Source organism: Eptatretus burgeri, chromosome 18, assembly GCF_056783735.1.
Source record: "Eptatretus burgeri isolate ZD-2024b chromosome 18, Ebu_testis_v1, whole genome shotgun sequence".
In the NCBI taxonomy this organism is placed as follows: Eukaryota; Metazoa; Chordata; class Myxini; order Myxiniformes; family Myxinidae; genus Eptatretus; species Eptatretus burgeri.
Genome location: NC_140978.1, coordinates 16426379 through 16445583, shown reverse-complemented (window position 1 = coordinate 16445583; position 19205 = coordinate 16426379). Strand labels below are relative to the sequence as shown.

General features: G+C 41.8%; 1 protein-coding gene across 1 annotated transcript in view; it reads right to left on the bottom strand.

Annotated features, from left to right (window-relative positions):
- The window catches only part of LOC147008646 (protein diaphanous homolog 2-like), a 468186-nt gene that overhangs the window by 258793 nt on the left and 190188 nt on the right, over positions 1-19205 (bottom strand). The window lies entirely within an intron of this gene.

Sequence of the window (19205 nt, the reverse complement as noted above, 5' to 3'; positions counted from 1 at the left end):
CATCTTACCAAAACAAGGGTCAAAAAAACAGAATGGTACAACTTAGGAAGATCGTATGTTGAAATGCAATGAAATACTTTGGGATGCTAGCTCGCATGCTTTCCAAGTAACATAGTTGCTTCTAAATTTTAGTTTTTTATCCCCCGCCACGTGGCGGAAGGGGGATACTGTTGTCACCCAGGTCGTCCGTCCGTCCATCCGTCCGTCCGGCTGGCTGGGCATCAACATTTATAGGTGTGAGTGCGATAACTCATAAACTGTTTGCCATATCGATTTGAAATTTGGGTCACACATGTACCACCTGAAAAGGAAGAACCCTATCGATTTTGGGCGTGGCCGTATCCAAGATGGCCGACTGGGGCAGCCATCTTGAAAAAAATGTTTCAATGGTGGGGGATTCCCCATCTCTGATGGGCGTATTTTTAATAGCAATGGTACAAAATTAAAGCATTGACAATTAAACAAAAGGACAATTATATCACCAGCTTAAGTGACAAAAAGAGTATCTAGAGGATATACATTCATAGAACGTATTTTTATTAGAAAACACACACACACACACACACACACACACACACACACACACACACACACACACACACACACACACACACACACACACAGAAAGAGCAATCAGATATTGCAGACCCTCACCGGGACCAATTTTGTGTGGTGTATTTTGTTTTGTGTTACATTACATAATTAATAACAGACATATAATTAATACATTTAAATACATAATTAATAGACATATTAACGTTCCAATACAAAATTAGTCCACAATTAATGGACATACTCAGTTTCAAAAGTAAGTACTCACATTGCAATGGTACATAATTACTCGAAGTACTCGCATTTCAAAAGCATGTAATTAACAGACATACTCGGTTCCAATGGTATGTAATTGATATGCTTACTCACTTTTCAATAGTATGAAATCAATAGACATACTCACATTGCAATGGTATGCAATTAATAGATGTACTCACGTTCCAATGCCACATAATTTGTGGACATACTCACATTTCACTGGTATGTAATTAATTGACATACATTCTGTGTGGACAGACAAATGGACACAAATGCAATAAAGTCTTCTCTGGCAAAGGAAAGAGTCTTGTCAGTGAAATACGAGATTCAAATCACATAATATAACGGGCGTAAGCCTGGAATTTCTAACACTTTTCTCCGAACATATTCTGTTCGTACTTCCGAAATCTTCACATTATTTGTTCCACATATTTACGCAGGTGATAGCAGATTCAAAGAATCGAATATCGATAGAATTGTCAAAGAGGGAATTGATGATGTCACAATCAGCAGCATTCGGCGGCAAACCGACGGCCGGGTCCCAGACAACTTGCTTCACTTAACTAAGTCCATGAGTTCAGGACGTTTGTTCAACTCAGCATTTACGACTTTTATCCTGCCTTGTTGTTAAAGGCGCTGTCACACCTTGACGTTTTAGCAAGCAATGGCAACATATAAAAATGTATGTAAAATGTTGGCGTACGCTGAAGTTTTGAGGTTGTTTTTTTAAGTTTTGGTCGTATTCATAACGTGTTGGTCATAAGCATAACATTAGTAACGGGCACAGAACGTTTCGTTGTCTTATAGATAACTTATACCAACGAATGCTTAGCCTGTTGTCGGCGTTCACAACCTATGCCCAACGATAGTTTAACTTAGGCATAGCGCGCTGCACGTATCGCAGACGACCTCGTGGGGTAGCCTGTTAAAAACCTGCCGCTCGCCGATTTAAATCATAACCGCCTGAAAATTGGAAGTGTCAACATCGCAGTCACACCTTGACGATTTAGCCAGCGTATGCCGACGTATGAAAAATGTGTCTAAAACGCTGGCACACATCAAATATAGTATGGGTAAGTTATGTATACGTTAGGAGCACGCTGAAAAACAATGAAGTACGCTGTCATATTCCGTGGTACGTCTAGTAAGTACGTTGTGAAATTCCAAGCATGCTGAAAATTTTACGACGTACTCGACGTATGGCTCACAAGTTCAGCATACGCTGGCATAAGTTATCGGCACGCTCCGCGATCATTGTCACACGTCGGACACATGTAACTTGTAAGTTACTCATAAGTCAAAACACATCGAGGTAATGTTTAGCATACCCAAAATTTAATTTTTAACCTATGAGTAACGTGCTTTGAACCTATGAGTAGTGTACTTTGAACATATGTGTAACGTATCTCAAACGCACATTGTCGTATGTAGATGAATTTGATTGACGTCTTCCGGACGACCACCGAACTTACTGAACGTGTTTCTAACTTACATCTACCGTATAATGGTGATTTGGCAGGGTTTAGGGGAATTGGTATATAGAAATGGGCTTCACAAGAGGAACCCCTCAGTGTCCCAGACTCCAGTCGTAAGTCCATGTCAGTAGTAGTAGGTGAGCGTGATGGGGAGGGTGTGGGTGATGATGGATCCTCATTGCGTCCACGAATAGGAGACTACTTTTCACCATTGTTCTATGTTCTTTTCGGCTAATTTTTTTTTCTCATTCCCACGATTAACTATTTTTTTTGTTTCAGTTTTTAAAGTATTCAAAACGACTTGGACAAATGCATAATGTACTAGTAATGAACACAGAACGCTTCGATAACTTAGAGATAAGTTATACCAACGATTGATCCACGTGTTTTAGGCGTCCACAACCTATGCCCAACGATAGTCTAACGTATGCATAACATGGCAGAGTATCGTCGATGATTACGTGAGGGTTTCTATTCATAGGCTGCAACATCACTTTAAATAAATGGCTGTCACTCGCCTATTGTTTTTGGACGCTGGTGCGCGGCAATTGAAATCGTTTCCATTGAACGAGTAAAATCGCTTCCACAGCACTGCAGTCACGGCACCAACAACTGCAGGCTCAGTGCCAGCCTCATGCCAGGCTCAAGCGGATCCCTGTAAAAGGTGTACTGCTTGGTTATCCTTGGACCCACTCTGGCTAGCAGCTCGTCGAATATCGCTGGGGGCATTCGCAGGAAGTTGATGAAGGATGCATGGTCCTCATTCCAGAGTTCCACCATGAGCTGGTCATATATGCCGTAGTGGCGTCGCCTCCCGATCCATGGTCTGACCCAGTTCCTTCTCCTACATTTACTTCTTCTTCTCCTGGCTCTATTGGCACGCAACTGGTGCAGTGTCAACTCGATGAGGTCATGTTGATGTTGGAGGACAGGTCGGTATTGTCGTCTCAGCCTTGCCGTATCCTCCATCTCTCAGAATGACATGGACATGTACTCACCATGAAGTCTAAAAAAAGAGACGGGTTCCTCCTGCGAAGCCCCTTTTTATCTACCAATTCCCCTAATCGCTGCCAATATGCCATTATACGGTATCTGTAAGTTAGAAACGCGTCCAGTTAAGGCCCGGTCACACCTTGACGTTTTAGCCAACGTATGCCGATTTTTGAATTTTTTTTCTAAAACGCTGGCACACGTTGAATGCGTTATGGGTAAGTTTTGATAACATTGAGAGCACGCTGAAAAACACTGCCATACGTCGTTGTACGTTGGCTTTAAACGTTGTACTTTTCGGTTGTCCTCAAATTTTTTCATGCTTGAAATTTCACGACGTATGCCGGCGTATGACTCACACGTTCCGCTACGCTGGCCACAAGTTGTATGCACGTTCTGCGATCGTTGACAGACGTCAACACATGCTACTTGTAAGTTAATCATAAGTTGAGACACGCCGAGGTAATGTGTAGTGTACCCGAAACTTATTTCTAACCTATGATTAACGTGTTGTTGGCACGTTACGCGATCGTTGCCACACGTCGACAGACGTTGCTTTTAAGTTACTCATAGGCTGAAAGACGTCAGTATAATGGATCGTCCTTGCGTCAGCGTCCACGGCCACGGCCAGGACACTTATTTGCAGCATTCTTCAAACTTTTCTGGGGCATGACGAGGATGTTCACACTTCGATGTCTAGCTTGGCTATGATTCCAATTGTCCATCGGCAGCGTCTATTTAAAATAGTCGAGTTTGAGCGTTTTAACACGTTCAGAAGAAACGCTTCAAATTTCCAAACCCCAGCGTCAAAAAACAAAGGCGAGTGACAGCAATTTAAATCGTTCAATAGCTGAGTGGTACCGTTTAAAAGTCGTTGAGTGTAAAAAAAATCGAATTGTTGAGCGCAAGCGTCTACTTTCAATAGTGGGGTTTGAGCGATTTAGCACGTTCAATAGAAACGATTAAAATTTCCGAGCGCCAGCGTCAAAAAACAAAGGCGAGTGACAGCAATTTAAATCGTTCATTGTAAACAATGAAAATAGGTGAGTGGTACCGTTTAAAAGTCGTTGAGTGTAAAAAAAATCCAATTGTTGAGCGCAAGCGTCTACTTTCAATCGTGGAGATGCAGCCATTTAAATCGTTGAGTGGCAGCCTATGAACCTACCCGTGGACACGCGGACGCAAGGAGGATCCATCATAACCCACACCCTCCCCCTCACACTCACCTACTCCTGCCAACATGAACAAACTACTACTACTACTAATACTAATACTAATACTGATACTGTTACTGGTGACATGGACATCGACTCAAAAAGGAACTCGAAAACACTGTTGGGTTCCCCTTTTATGAGCAGCATTTTTATATATCAATTCCCAAAACCGCTGGGAACACGTCTTTATATGGCAGTTGTAAGCTCGAAACACATTCATTTTTTTTTTTTGTCGACCGGAAGACGTCATTGGAATACGTCTACATACGTCGATGTGTGTTGGGACTACGTAAAGAATTGGTTCAAAGCACGTCAAACATAAGTTAGAAATAAGTTTCGCGTAAAAAAGACATTAAGGCCCAGTCACACCATGACGTTTTAGCCAACGTATGCCGATTTTTGAATTTTTTTTCTAAAACGCTGGCACACGTTGAATACGTTATGGGTAAGTTTTGATAACATTGAGAGCACGCTGAAAAACACTGCCATACGTCGTTGTACGTTGGCTTTAAACGTTGTACTTTTAGGTTGTCCTCAAATTTTTTCATGCTTGAAATTTCAAGACGTATGCCGGCGTATGACTCACACGTTCCGCTACGCTGGCCACAAGTTGTATGCACGGTCTGCGATCGTTGACAGACGTCAACACATGCTACTTGTAAGTTAATCATAAGTTGAGACACGCCGAGGTAATGTGTAGCGTACCCGAAACTTATTTCTAACCTATGATTAATGTGTTGTTGGCACGTTACGTGATCGTTGCCACACATCGACAGACGTTACTTTTAAGTTACTCATAGGCTGAAAGACGTCGGTATAATGGATCGTCCTTGCGTCAGCGTCCACGGCCACGGCCAGGACACTTATTTGCAGCTTTCTTCAAACTTTTCTTCGGCATGACGAGGATGTTCACACTTCGATGTCTAGCTTGGCTATGATTCCAATTGTCCATCGGCAGCGTCTATTTAAAATAGTCGAGTTTGAGCATTTTAACACGTTCAGAAGAAACGCTTCAAATTTCAAAACCTCAGCGTCAAAAAACAAAGGCGAGTGACAGCAATTTAAATCGTTCATTGTAAACAATGAAAATAGTTGAGTGGTACCGTTTAAAAGTCGTTGAGTGTAAAAAAAAATCCAACTGTTGAGCGCAAGCATCTACTTTCAATAGTGGGGTTTGAGCGATTTAACACGTTCAATAGAAACGATTAAAATTTCCGAGCGCCAGCGTCAAAAAACAAAGGCGAGTGACAGCAATTTAAATCGTTCATTGTAAACAATGAAACTAGCTGAGTGGTACCGTTTAAAAGTCGTTGAGTGTAAAAAAATCCAATTGTTGAGCGCAAACGTCTACTTTCAATAGTGGAGATGCAGCCATTTAAATCGTTGAGTGGCAGCCTATGAACCTATCCGTGGACACGCGGACGCAAGGAGGATCCATCATAACCCACACCCTCCCCCTCACACTCACCTACTCCTGCCAACATGAACAAACTACTACTACTACTAATACTAATACTAATACTAATACTGATACTGTTACTGGTGACATGGACATTGACTCAAAAAGGAACTCGAAAACACTGTTGGGTTCCCCTTTTATGAGCAGCATTTTTATATACCAATTCCCAAAACCGCTGGGAACACGTCTTTATATGGCAGTTGTAAGCTAGAAACACATTCATTTTTTTTTTGTCGACCGGAAGATGTCATTGGAATACGTCTACATACGTCGATGTGTGTTGGGACTACGTAAAGAATTGGTTCAAAGCACGTCAAACATAAGTTAGAAATAAGTTTCGCGTAAAAAAGACATTACCGCGACGTGTTTCGACTTATGAGTAGCTTATAAGTAGCCTTTGTGGACGTGTGTAAGCGTCCGCATATCGTGTGTTAGACTTATCCCCATCGCATGCGGAACGTGTGTCATACGCCGAGTACGTCGTGAAATTTTGAACATGTTTAAAATTTGACGTACTCTACTTACTACGACGTATGATAGCATACTTTAGCATTCTACTCACGTATACCAAACTTACTCATACCGTATTTGACGTGCCCCAACGTTTTAGACACATTTTTCTTAGGTCGGCATACGCTGGCAAGATCGCCAAGGTGTGACCGCGATGTTGTCACTTCCATTTCTACGGCAGTTATGATTTGAATCGTTGTGCGTCAGCCTTTTAATAGGCTACGGCACGACATCGTCGGCGATGCGTGCAACGCGCTATGCCGAAGTTAGACTATCGTTGGGCATAGGTAGGCCGACAACAGGTTCAGCATGCGTTGGTATAAGTTATCTATAACACAACGAAACGTTCTGTGTCCATTACTAATATGTTATGCATACGACCAACTCGTTATGAATACGTCCGAATCTTAAAAAAAAACCATCAAAAGTTCAACGTCAGCCAGCGTTTTACATACATTTTAATACGTTGCCATCACTGGCTAAAACTTCAAGGTGTGACCGGGCCTTTAGTTCTGTGGTCGTCCTGAAGACGTCAAATACGTCTACATACGTATTTGTGCATAGGACATGCTTTACAAATAATTTCCAAGCACGTTACTCATAGGTTATAAAGTCACGGGTTCCCTAAACATTACTTTGACGTGTTTCGACGTATGAGGAACTTTCAAGTAACGTGTTGCGAATTGTGAACAACGTTCGTGTAGCGTGCTTACAAAACCTTACTCATAGGTTAGAAATAAGTTTCGGGTACGCTAAACATTACCTCGACGTGTTTCGACTTATGAGTAACTTATAAGTAACGTGTATCGACGTGTGTCAATGATCGCATAACGTGCCTACAACTTATGGCCACTGTAGCGGAACGTGTGAGTCATACGCCGGCATATGTCGTAAAATTTCAAACATGCAAAAATTTGAGGACAACCCAAAAGTACGTTTAAAGCCAGCATACTACGACGTATACCAGCGTGCTTCAGCGTGCTCTTAACGTATACAAAACGTACCCATAACGTATTCGACGTGTGCCAGCGTTTTAGACAAATTTTTCATAAATCGGCATACGCTGGCTAAATTGTCAAGGTGTGACAGCGGCTTAATCTGTTGATGGAGGGAATATAGAAATTATGAATATGTCAAATTGTTCGTGTTACTCATCTGGCACTATGTGTCAAGGCCAACAATCTAAAGTGACCAGTCTCAGACGCTACCATGGGCACCCGACACGCCACCAATATGAACTGAGCTGTTGAATGCGGAGCAAAACGTCGAAAGAAACAACCGTAACCGAGTATTGTGATCCGTCCTGTCCCCCATACCCGTCGTAGACGGGTGTCTGCTAGTGTATGAAACAGGACCAGTACATAGTGCCTTAATCACCCTTACACCCACCTCCCAATCACCCTACCACCCCAATCACTCCCCCCTCCCATCCAAATTGTTTTTCCTTCTTGAGGTTTCTCCTGTGTGAGGTTCCACCTAGAAGCATTCGGTCCATTCGAGAGCAACATGTGGGTGGGGTGGGGAAAATATATTTTGTGCCGTGGCTAATAAACCAGTCTACAGGAGTGGGTCAGAAAACCACTTCCACTGTGGAACATGTGCAGGCAATCGTGTCGTCTCCCCCATGACCTGGAATGGAGGGTGGGGGAGGGGGAGTGGGGTGATTTGTGGCCATAACCTGACCCATTGTACTACCAGAACATATGCAAAATTTGGTGGAGATCGGTACAACCCTGTGTCTATTTTTACGATCTTCAGATGCACATGCATCTGAAAATCACACAAGCAAAAAGCAACAGTGGCCGAGTGGAGCCCACGTGAGCTCTATATCAACCTGTCATCACACGAAAATTTGGCATCCGTCTGTGTGACGCGAATGTATTCGGTCATTACTTATGCAATCTCAACCAATTAAACTTGCCAAGGAGATTAAGGGTCATAAGGCAAAGTTTGTAGCGACTTAATTTGAACCCCTTGCAAAAGGTTCCAAAGGTGGGGTGAAACAAATTATCTTTACTTCCGCAACCGAAGATGAAGGTTATGTTTTCACTCCTTTCTGTCTGTTTTTTTTTGTCTGTTTGTGTGCAAGATATCTCAAAAAGTTGTGTATGTTTGTGCCATCCCCCAGGCAGATGCCTGGCCAATCCCAATCTCCACGAGATGCAGATCAACCTGCCTCAACCACGAGGCACGTCGTCAGCCCAATGGATTCCACCACTCACGAGGTTCCGTTGCTGAGAGAATCTGGTGAGTAGGATCAGCATCAGGAAAACGAGCCACATGTCAATTCAGCCACAGCTGAAGCTCATGGACTATGCAGGTAACAAATCTCATCTGAGTCTCTCTCAGCAACCGCTCGTTGGACACAAAGTCCGACCAGCGATAGCCAAGAATTCTCCGAAGAGACCAGGTACCAAAGGAATTAAGTCTCCATCTCAGATCCCTGGTCAGAGTCCAAGTCTCACATCCATCAAGCAAGACTGTAAGCTCAAAGGACCTGAAGACTCAGACTTTCGTCCTCCCGCACAGGTACCGGCAGTGCCACAACCCATGATCCAGTGAATCCATGAGTCCTGAGGCGCGACCCAGACGTCTGGTGACCTCTGGCTCACAGCCAGCGGAAACATGAATATCAATGCCAAAGTAAGTGAATCTCTCCGTGACCTCAACATCATCGCCACAAACAGGTACAGAAAGGATAACAGCATCCAAGATGTCATTGAAAGCCTGGATCATAGTTTTGACCCAGGAAACCCAAAATCCCATGGCTCCGACTCCTCATTCAGCACCTTGAGGGCCCCCAAAAGAATATCTGGAGTCTCCGCAAAGATTACTGCATCATCTGCGAAATCAAGGTCTGAGATCTTGACATTCCCATACGATGCACCAGCTTGATCTCTCCGACATCCTCCCAGGAATCCAGTCCATACGAGTGCTGAAAAGTGTGGGGGGCAGTACACACTCCCAACGAACTCCAGTCACAACTGGAAATAAGTCAGAGATGGTACCATCACATCTCACAGCACTCTCAGTACCAGAGTATAGTTCAGACATCAGATCGATCAGTTTTGGTGGCACCCCACAAAGACCAAGAATCCCCCAGAGGGCATCCCGATTCACTGAATCAAAAGATTTACAGAGATCAACATAGGCTGCAAGCAGCCCCTGCCTAAACTCTTGTCTGCGTTCGGCGAGGACCCAAAGAGCAAGGATACGGTCAATCGTTGACCTCTTTGGATAAAGCCTGACTACTCTGGACGCTGGTGCTCAAGCAGATGGTGGCGAACCGTATCAATAATTATCTGAGCAAAGACTTTGCCCAGCACTGAGAGCAGTGTCACCCCTCGGTAGTTGTTGCCATCTTGGCGATCACCCTTCCCTTTCCAGAGAGGGAAAACAAGGACCCTCTTCCAGTAAGTTGGGATGATGCCTGTGTTCCAGGCAGAGCACAGAACTGCATGCAATGACACGAGTGCAGCATTTCCACCAGCCTTGAGAAGTTCAGCATGGATGCCACAGATCCCTGGAGCTTTACCCCATTTCAAGCGGTTCAGCGCAGCCTGTGTTTCCACAAATGAAGGTGGACGACAGTTGATTGGAGGGTCAGCAGTTGGGATTGTAACACATCTGACGTCCAACTCGACAGCTGGTGGATCAGCCTGGTACATCTTCTCAGAGAGACCGGCTCAGCGGGCCTTCACTTCGGACTCCTCTGTCAAGAGCCAACCACCCTCTGCTTTTACTGCAGTGGATGGGCTTGGACAAACGCAATGCGTGAATTTTCCTGTAAGCAGGAAGAGAATCACATGACCACAGCTGATGCTCTACCCCCTCAAATATTCCTCGCACATCGACCTCCTTGTTCACCATTCGTGCACATGCAGTTTTATGCCTCAGCTCCCTGAAAAGCTCAGCTCTGCCATTCGGCCTGGCCCTGCAACTCTGGAAAATGGTATCCAGTGTCCTTTGAGAGAAAAAAATCTTCTTAGTACTTCCATGAGTTCCAAGACCTCTACTAGCAACATCAAGGATGGTGATCTTGAAGGCACTCCATGACTCTTCAGGGCCACCCAAAGCACCCAGACCACCAAATTTCCACCCAGTCTGTTCGCAAACCCCTCAGCTACCCTCTCATCCTTGAGCTTGCCAACATCCAGCCTCGGCTGGAATGGTACCATTCTTTTGGATTTAAGGTGCAACTTGAGAGTTGCTACAACAAGCCGGTGGTCAGTATTGAGGAACTGAGTACTCCAGTAGACCCTGTAGTTCTGGATCATCCTCCAGCGACCATCAATGGGCACATGGTCAATCTTCTTTGCCACACCACCAGCGTTGGAATCCTAAGTCCAGCAATGAGCTTGTGGGTGCTGAAACCATGAACCAGCCACCCTCAGTCCATGACTTCTTGTAAAGTCAAGGAACTTAGTGCTATTCTGGTTCACAGTTCCAGACCCATGGGGACCAACACACGTCTCATAACCTCTTCTTCTTCTTTCGGTTGCTCTCGTTAGGGGTCACCACAGCGGATCATCCATATGATCCGCATAGAGATTTAGCACAGGTTTTACGCCGGATGCCCTTCCTGACGCAACCCTGGTCGCCTCTTATAACACAGGGATATGGTACACCTATTTTAACCGGGGCATACACCGGGCCCAGTGCACTAGTACTCACTTCGCCGACCTCAGAAGGATGACAGGCTGAGTCAACCTCCTGGTGTCTATTAATTCAAGTGGCCATCGGGGCTTGAACTCAGGACTTTTTGATCCCAAGCCGCTACCCTAACCACTACGCCAACACCAGGCTTAACACACGTCTCATAACCATCCCTTTCAATTCCAGTCGATGCATTAAAATCCCCCAAGACCAGTGTGACCACTCCTCATTTTCATAAATGCCAAGGTGAGCGAATGAAAAAAGCCAATAATTCACAAGGTTTCGGAAAAGCGATGATAATAGAAAACCTATACGCCAAGAAAACCGATAGAAAACCAAGACGCCAAGGTGAACAACGAATATCCAAGATCTTGTGAAAAAAGCCAAGGAGTAGTCACACTGCCCAAGACTAGAAGTGAATCTTGCCTGCGGCAATGATCAACCAGAGACTTGAGCGTGGCATAGAATGTGTCCTTCACGGTGAGATCAGTCGCCTCAGTCGAAGCATGTACAGTGGGGCGGTCCAAAAACAGGAAAAAAATATATAAAAAATTCAGATGTTGTCTCCACAAGTCTTAAATTATTCCACTATGATTTAATAACGCGCGTAAAAAATTTAAGTTGATCGGAGGTGATTTAGAGGTCGCTCCATATGACGACTTTTAGTTTCATGAGTTGTTTAAATTAGGGTATGGTCAGGTATGATTACGGGTACTTCTGGATGTCCGAGGTGGAAATGGAGTGCATTTTCGAACTCTATGGGGTCGATTTACTCTAAGAAATGACTGCACCGACATTGAATTCACTACCATTTCGAAAATATGACCTAAAACAAGATTTATCATAACTGGAGTTGAGTACTAATCCTACTCATTTCGATATTTTCTAATATATAATTAATTTGTTGTCCGTCTAAACATTTCTTAGAGTAAATCGACCCCACTGAGTTCGAAAATGCAGTCCATTTTTACCTAGAAAGTACAGAAGTACACTAATCTTATCTGACCATACCCTAATTTTTCAATCAATGGAATTACAAACTATTTGAATATTTCGTCTCATTTACCAAACACCACTATCATCTCCGCCTCTATTGCTGTCTCCACTCCCGCCTGAACTTATTTCTAGCCGGCCCAACATCCAGTGTTTTAGATTCAATGATTCACGAAAAATATGTTAGTTATTATTATATTAAATTTGGGTATGGTGAGATGCAAATCCGTACACTTCTGAACTTCCAAGGTGAAAATGGACTGCATTTTCGAACTCAGTGGGGTCGATTTACTCTAATAAATGTTTAGACGGACAACAAATTCATTATAGATTAGAAAATATCGAAATGAGTAGGATTAGTAACTCAACTCCAGTAATGATAAATCTTGTTTTAGGTCATATTTTCGAAATGGTAGTGAATTCAATGTCGGTGCAGTCATTTCTTAGAGTAAATCGACACCATAGAGTTCGAAAATGCACTCCATTTCCACCTCGGACATCCAGAAGTACCCGTAATCGTACCTGATCATACCCTAATTTAACCAACTCATGAAACTAAAAGTCGTCATATGGAGCGACCTCTAAATCACCTCCGATCAAGCTAAAAAAAAATTATGCGCATTAGTGGACGATATTAGAATAATTTTAAGCTTGTGGAGCAACATTCTATTTTCTTCCACTTTTTTGGAGCACCCTGATGTACAGAGACCGGGGAAATGACACGCAAGGAGTGACGAATCCTTAGTCTCATAGTATGCTCGTTTGCCGGTGTTACCTCAATTCTCATTGGAGTCAGCTTATTGGACACAGCTACAGCAACTCCTTAGGCATGGTAACCATCAGAGTGACCAGACCAATAGTATGTGTAACCACCCGCCATGATCTCACCGCAATCCAGTCTCCGAACCTCAGAGAGTGCTGCAATACCGATGTCCAAACGCTTGAGCTCAGATGAGAACACAGACAGATGATCATACTGTCTTAGAGATAGGACATTCCAGGCACCCACCCGAAGGAACCGCCTCAGGTTAAACCAAGGAGACCGCCGTCTGGTGGACGACACCTCAGCATCACCCTCAGTGACGATTCAGCACCCTCAATTGTATTATAAGTACGAGAACTCCGTGTTATTTTCATACTCGCTTTGGATATTTGCTTTAGATTCGACTGCAAAATATCTGGAAGAATTCCCATGTTTTATTGTCTTTTCCACATTGAAAAAGTGTTTATATAGCATCTTGAGGATCGTTCCACCTTATTGTGGCATGTTCCATGGCCACTTCAAATGACGAAAGTAATAAGAATCATGCTAATACCATATTAATTATAAATATTAAGATTACAGTCTTGCAAAATAATAATATTAATAATCATAATAATAATATTAACAGTAAAATAATTGGCAGTAATAAAAATTATAACGTGATCACCCCTGGCTGCTCCCGTAGATAAATTTCCAATTATTTTATGCAATTAAAACAATAGCTAGTGTTTTAGATCTCACCCCCAAATCTCACCCGACACCACCAGCCATACACACACAATCTCGCAAAAAGCTGATACAGGGATGTGTTCCACTACCAATCAGCTCGATATCGCTTGCCTCACCGGCCGTTTCTTATTAATCATTTTGTTGGAGTGCTTGCTTGAGTGATTAAGCCACTTGGTGAGTGATAGCAAGCTCCTTGGTAATTGAACACACCCCAGATGTGCTCGCCCTAGAACCAATTTCTGGTTCTGCCATTTGTGTAACGAAAAAAGTTAATTCCGGGTGAATTTCAACCCTTTTCGCCTTTTGTTGAGCAATTTTACACTCTTCAACCAACACTGCTGGGTAGTTTAGTTTCATCCTTGGGTTGGGTGCTCTGATTTGGGTAGTTTAGCTTCATCCTTGGGTTGGGTGCTCCGATTTAAAAAACCTCCACATTCTGCCATGCACATGGGTTAGTCCATTTACTAACGAGGGGTGTTTTTTAATCGTACAATAGATACTCTAGCGTGCATTTCCGAAACAATATTGCTACGTATTAACATTAGGAATTACACAAATTTAATTGTGATCATCGTTGCATTTGTCTACATTAAACGTAGTTATTATTCCACTTGCTTTCTCTACTAATAATAACCTCAACCCCTAATTTTGTGTTAGTCCTGTCTAGTTAAATATCAGGGTAAAAAGTTTTTTTTTTTAATATCAATTCATTATGTCACTGTGCTTTCTTTCCTTGAGATGGAGCATTCCTTTTGCACTGTGTTTATCACCACTCACAAGGTGATATGTTTATCCTAGAAAAATGAGACCCCACCCTCGGTGGGGGGCTTGGGGGAGCAGTGCCAGAGAATACTAGAGTTCGGCAAACAACAATAAGTGCCATGGTGTTACCCGACTGATCATGTGTGATGTAGCATTAAATACATACTATTGGAAAGTACTTTTGAGACCTTTGGACGTTTTATATCCTTGAGACTAGTAGTTCCTAAAGTGGGATCCATGAACTCCTAGGTGTCCATGGAGGGATTTCCAAGGGTCCACAAAAAATTAAGTTTGCAGGAAAAAAAGTACAATCAAACAAATACAATAAACCTCCTTCCTTCCCCCAGGTGTAACAAGGCAATCATGGTAAACTTGCAGAGGCCCAAATCTTGAAGAGGTCGAGATCACAGTCGACTTGTAGAGATGTACACTTAAAATTTCCCGGGTCTCAGCATGTCTGATTTGTCACACTTCTCATTGGATGGAGTTGAGATAGGCTCTTGAGTGATCCAGAGCATTGATTGGTTGGTGATGACATCATTACACCACCTTCCTGGGTGAATAACTGTTTGTGTCATTGAATAACTTCCTGGGTGGTCATTGAATGAAAATTAAAAGGGGGCATGGCTTGGTATCGGGCTATCGCCTGATACGGAGATGGAAGGTATGTGTGTGCGCGTCAACATCAAAATGCTTGGAACGTGCATTTATAATGTGTTTACATTTATTATTATTGAAAATACTGAAATATCGATGAAAGTGTTTTTTGGATCGGAAAAAGAGATTATGAAACAAAAGTGTCAAAGCTTATGTTCATATATTATGAGCAGAGAACCAAGTTCCACCGGGCTGTTGTAAGGGAATTCGTTCCTCCTCGAGTGTGGAATATTTGGGGACCTTTCTGAGAATGTCCTTTGACACCATAATAGTCACAAACTGTTCAGACTGCAAAGGTTTCTCGGTGAAGTAAATCTACCAAAAGGTAATTATACGTGTGACGGAATTAACTGAATAGTTTGTGTTTATATTATTTTTAACTTCCGGTAGGTGTGCGAACCAGCGACTGAGTCTAAACACTGCCTGTGTGCACAACCTCACCACAAAAAATGTACATAACTCAACATTGCATGAATATTGAAATTTTTAGACCACCGCATGCACTGTCTGGGCACAAGAGTTCTTAAATGAGGTATCATTTAGCATTATATGTACTGCGGTTTCGAAGTTTACCCCATTCAGACACAATCACACAACTTGAATTTAGATAGATAATGTAGATTTATGATGTAATATAGATGTACAGCAGGCTCGCCCCGAACGCGGGTTTCCACATTACGGTTTTGCTACATCGCTGTTGAATCATTGTGGTAAAATGTGCCGGTCGCAGCATGGGTCCCTATCTCGCTCTATCACGGTCTGGCGCGGAGAAATACACAATCCCACATCTCTGTCTCTGCCCTCCATCGAAGACTATCTCTTTCAATATTGTGCCTCAGGGACTGTTATGTGATATCACGTGATTTAGTTTATCGTGTGATGTCACTGAGGTCATGATTACTTTGATATCATGATTTTGTTATAGCGATTTCGTTTGTTATCATGCGATATCACTTTGATATCATGATGAGTTTGATATCATGATTAGTTTGATATCACAATTTGTTTTTAATTATTACTTACGAAATCTAAAGATTTCGTAAGTATATTGATGACTTCCGTTTCTGTTTGTTTGTTTGTTTGTATGTTTGTTTGTTTGTTTGTAGGCAGGATAACTCGAGAATGGAAGAAGCTACCAATGTCAAATTACACCACGTGATTCAGGAGGGTGATGGCAAGTGCTGATTAGATTTTGGTCGAAATCGGTCAAAGGTCAAGGTCACAGTGAGGTCAAATATTCGATTTTTGATGGTTTGGTACAGATAACTCGAGAACGGAAGAAGCTACCAATGTCAAATTACACCAAGTTATTCAGGAGGGTGGTGGCTCGCGCTGATTGGATTTTGGTCAAAATCGGTCAAAGGTTAAGGTCACAGTGAGGTCAAACATCAAAAACATTCAATTTTTGATGGTTTGGTACAGAAACTTAGGAGAAACTTCTAGTTTGCGTCGCTACCTTCTCTCGAGACAGCTTTTATTAGACAAGGTCAGAGGTCAAGTTGACGATTTCGTAAGTACCAGTCTATGACTGCTTGTTTGTTTGTTTGTTTGTTTGTGTATTTGTTTGTTTGTTTGTAGGCACGATAACTCGAGAACGGAAGAAGCTCCCAATGTCAAATTACACCACGTGATTCAGGAGCGTGATGGCAAGCGCTGATTAGATTTTGGTCAAAATCGGTCAAAGGTCAAGGTCACAGTGAGGTCAAATATTCGATTTTTGATGGTTTGGTACAGATAACTTGAGAACGGAAGAAGCTACCAATGTCAAATAACACCACGTGATTCAGGAGGGTGATGGCTCGTGCAGATTAGATTTTGGTCAAAATTGGTCAAAGGTCAAGGTCACAGTGAGGTCAAACATTCGATTTTTGATGGTTTGGTACAGATAACTCGAGAACGGAAGAAGCTACCAATGTCAAATTACACCACGTGATTCAAGACGGTGATGGCTAGTGCTGATTAGATTTTGGTCAAAATCGGTCAAAGGTCAAGGTCACAGTGAGGTCAAACATCCGAAACATTCGATTTTTGATGGTTTGGTACAGAATCATCAGAGAAACTTCTGGTTTGCATCGCTACTTTCTCTAGAGACAGCTTTTATTAGACAAGGTCAGAGGTCAAGTTGACGATTTCGTAAGTACCAGTCTCTGACTGCTGGTTTAGTTTGTTATCGTGTGATATCACTTTGCTATGGTGATTAGTTTGATATCATGATTAGTTTGATATCACGATTAGTTTGATATCACAATTTTGTTTTAGTTATTTAGTTTGTTATCATGTGATCTCACTTTGATATCATGATTAGTTTGATATCACAATTTTGTTTGTTATTTAGTTTGTTATCATGTGCTATCACTGATATCATGATTAGTTTGATATCATGATTTTGTTTTAGCGATTTTGTTTGTTATCATGTGATATCACTTTGATATCATGATTAGTTTGATATCACAATGAGTTTGATATCACAATTTTATTTTTGTTATTTAGTTTGTTATCGTGTGATATCACTTTGATATCATGATTAGTTTGATATCACGATTAGTTTGATATCACAGTTTTGTTTTTGTTCTTTAGTTTGTTATCTTGTGATATCACTTTGATGTCATGATTAGTTTGATATCAAGATTTTGTTTTCGTGACTTAGTTTGTTATCATATGATATTGCATGATTTAGTTTTTGAGTCTTTTAATCACATTGTGGGGTGTTGGTGACAGTAAATAGCTTTGAAGAAGAACATGTGAAGTGTTTTGAAGGAAAACAACATGTGGGGGGTAGGGGGTTTAGTGAAATAAGGCAAATGAAACAAAATAAAGTGTTATTAAAATCTTTCATTGAAAGAAGCAAATTAATTTAATTCTAAGGAATGTTCGTTCAATCGGGAGGTAATGAGAAAGGAAGAAATAAAAAATGAACCAAGGAATGACATTATAAAGCAGAATGAGTTCATGATTATTTTTTTGAGCGAAAATATTTGTTTGTTTGTTTCTTTTGAAGTGAGCAAGGGGAAATAAGATAAAGTTGAGGAGTGTGAAAGACAACACTTTGGTTTAAGCAGAATGAGGCATATATATATATATATATATATATATATATATATATATATATATATATATATATATATATATATATATATATATATATATATATTTTGAGAGGTTTTCACTGATCTGCATGGAGTTCCCCGACTTCCTGGGAGAGACGAGTCAATCCTCTTCAGGTTCAGACTCTGACATTGCGCTCTACACTCATATTTACATCGGATAGGGTGTCACCCAACGGGGTTCTGTGAGTGGTGTAAGGTTTCCAAAGATTTGACTCACATATTCACACAATGCCCTTGGTACAGGGGACCCAGAGCACACGTCTTCCACTTTGTCTGATAGATTTGGATCAGCTGGTTGGGTGTACCGGACACACTGTGCCGATTGAGTCAGTTGCACCTCAAATCAATAAATCGTTGTTGAAATTTATGAAAGAAATTGGTCGAACAATATAAAGTCCCCGTACTCGTCTCTTTAGGTGTGTGGCTTATATAGAGCCTCACAGCTCTGTAAATGTCATAAACCTCCAACGGTCTTCATCATCATCATCATCATCATCATCATCATCATCATCATCATCATCATCAAAGTAAGTGCAATTTAAAGTGTTTTTCATTTTTACTAGTTTAGGCAAAAAAGTCGATAAATTTCAGAGTTGGGTCCTCTAACCCTATTCTTCCAATAAGGTCTTAATTTTGTGCATCATAGTATTGCCCAACGTGGGGTTTTTCAAGAGAGTAACCCCCACAAATGGGGAGGGTCTGCTCCTGCAGTCTTCGTGTGCAGAAAAACAATATTATTTTCACGTAATATACCTATAGTTGTGCACAAATATCACTAACCCTTACACTACTGCTGGCAGTGCACAGTGTTATGTTGATTCATGGAAGTAAAAGTGGAGTATGCGTATATGCATACGCAGAGGTTTCGGTCTGTGCTGGGATGGATGTTTAGTTAAAGGTATGAGAAGTAATTGACGTAAAATGCAAAGAAAAGTGCATTTAATGTACGAGTTTAGGTTAAGTAAGTAAGTAATAAGTGTAATTTGTTTGCAATGTCTCCTGGCATGATGCCAACAAACTTATATTTTGTTTCCCAAAAATTGTGTGCAATTTCTGCATTGTCATTAGTTTTCGCATCCT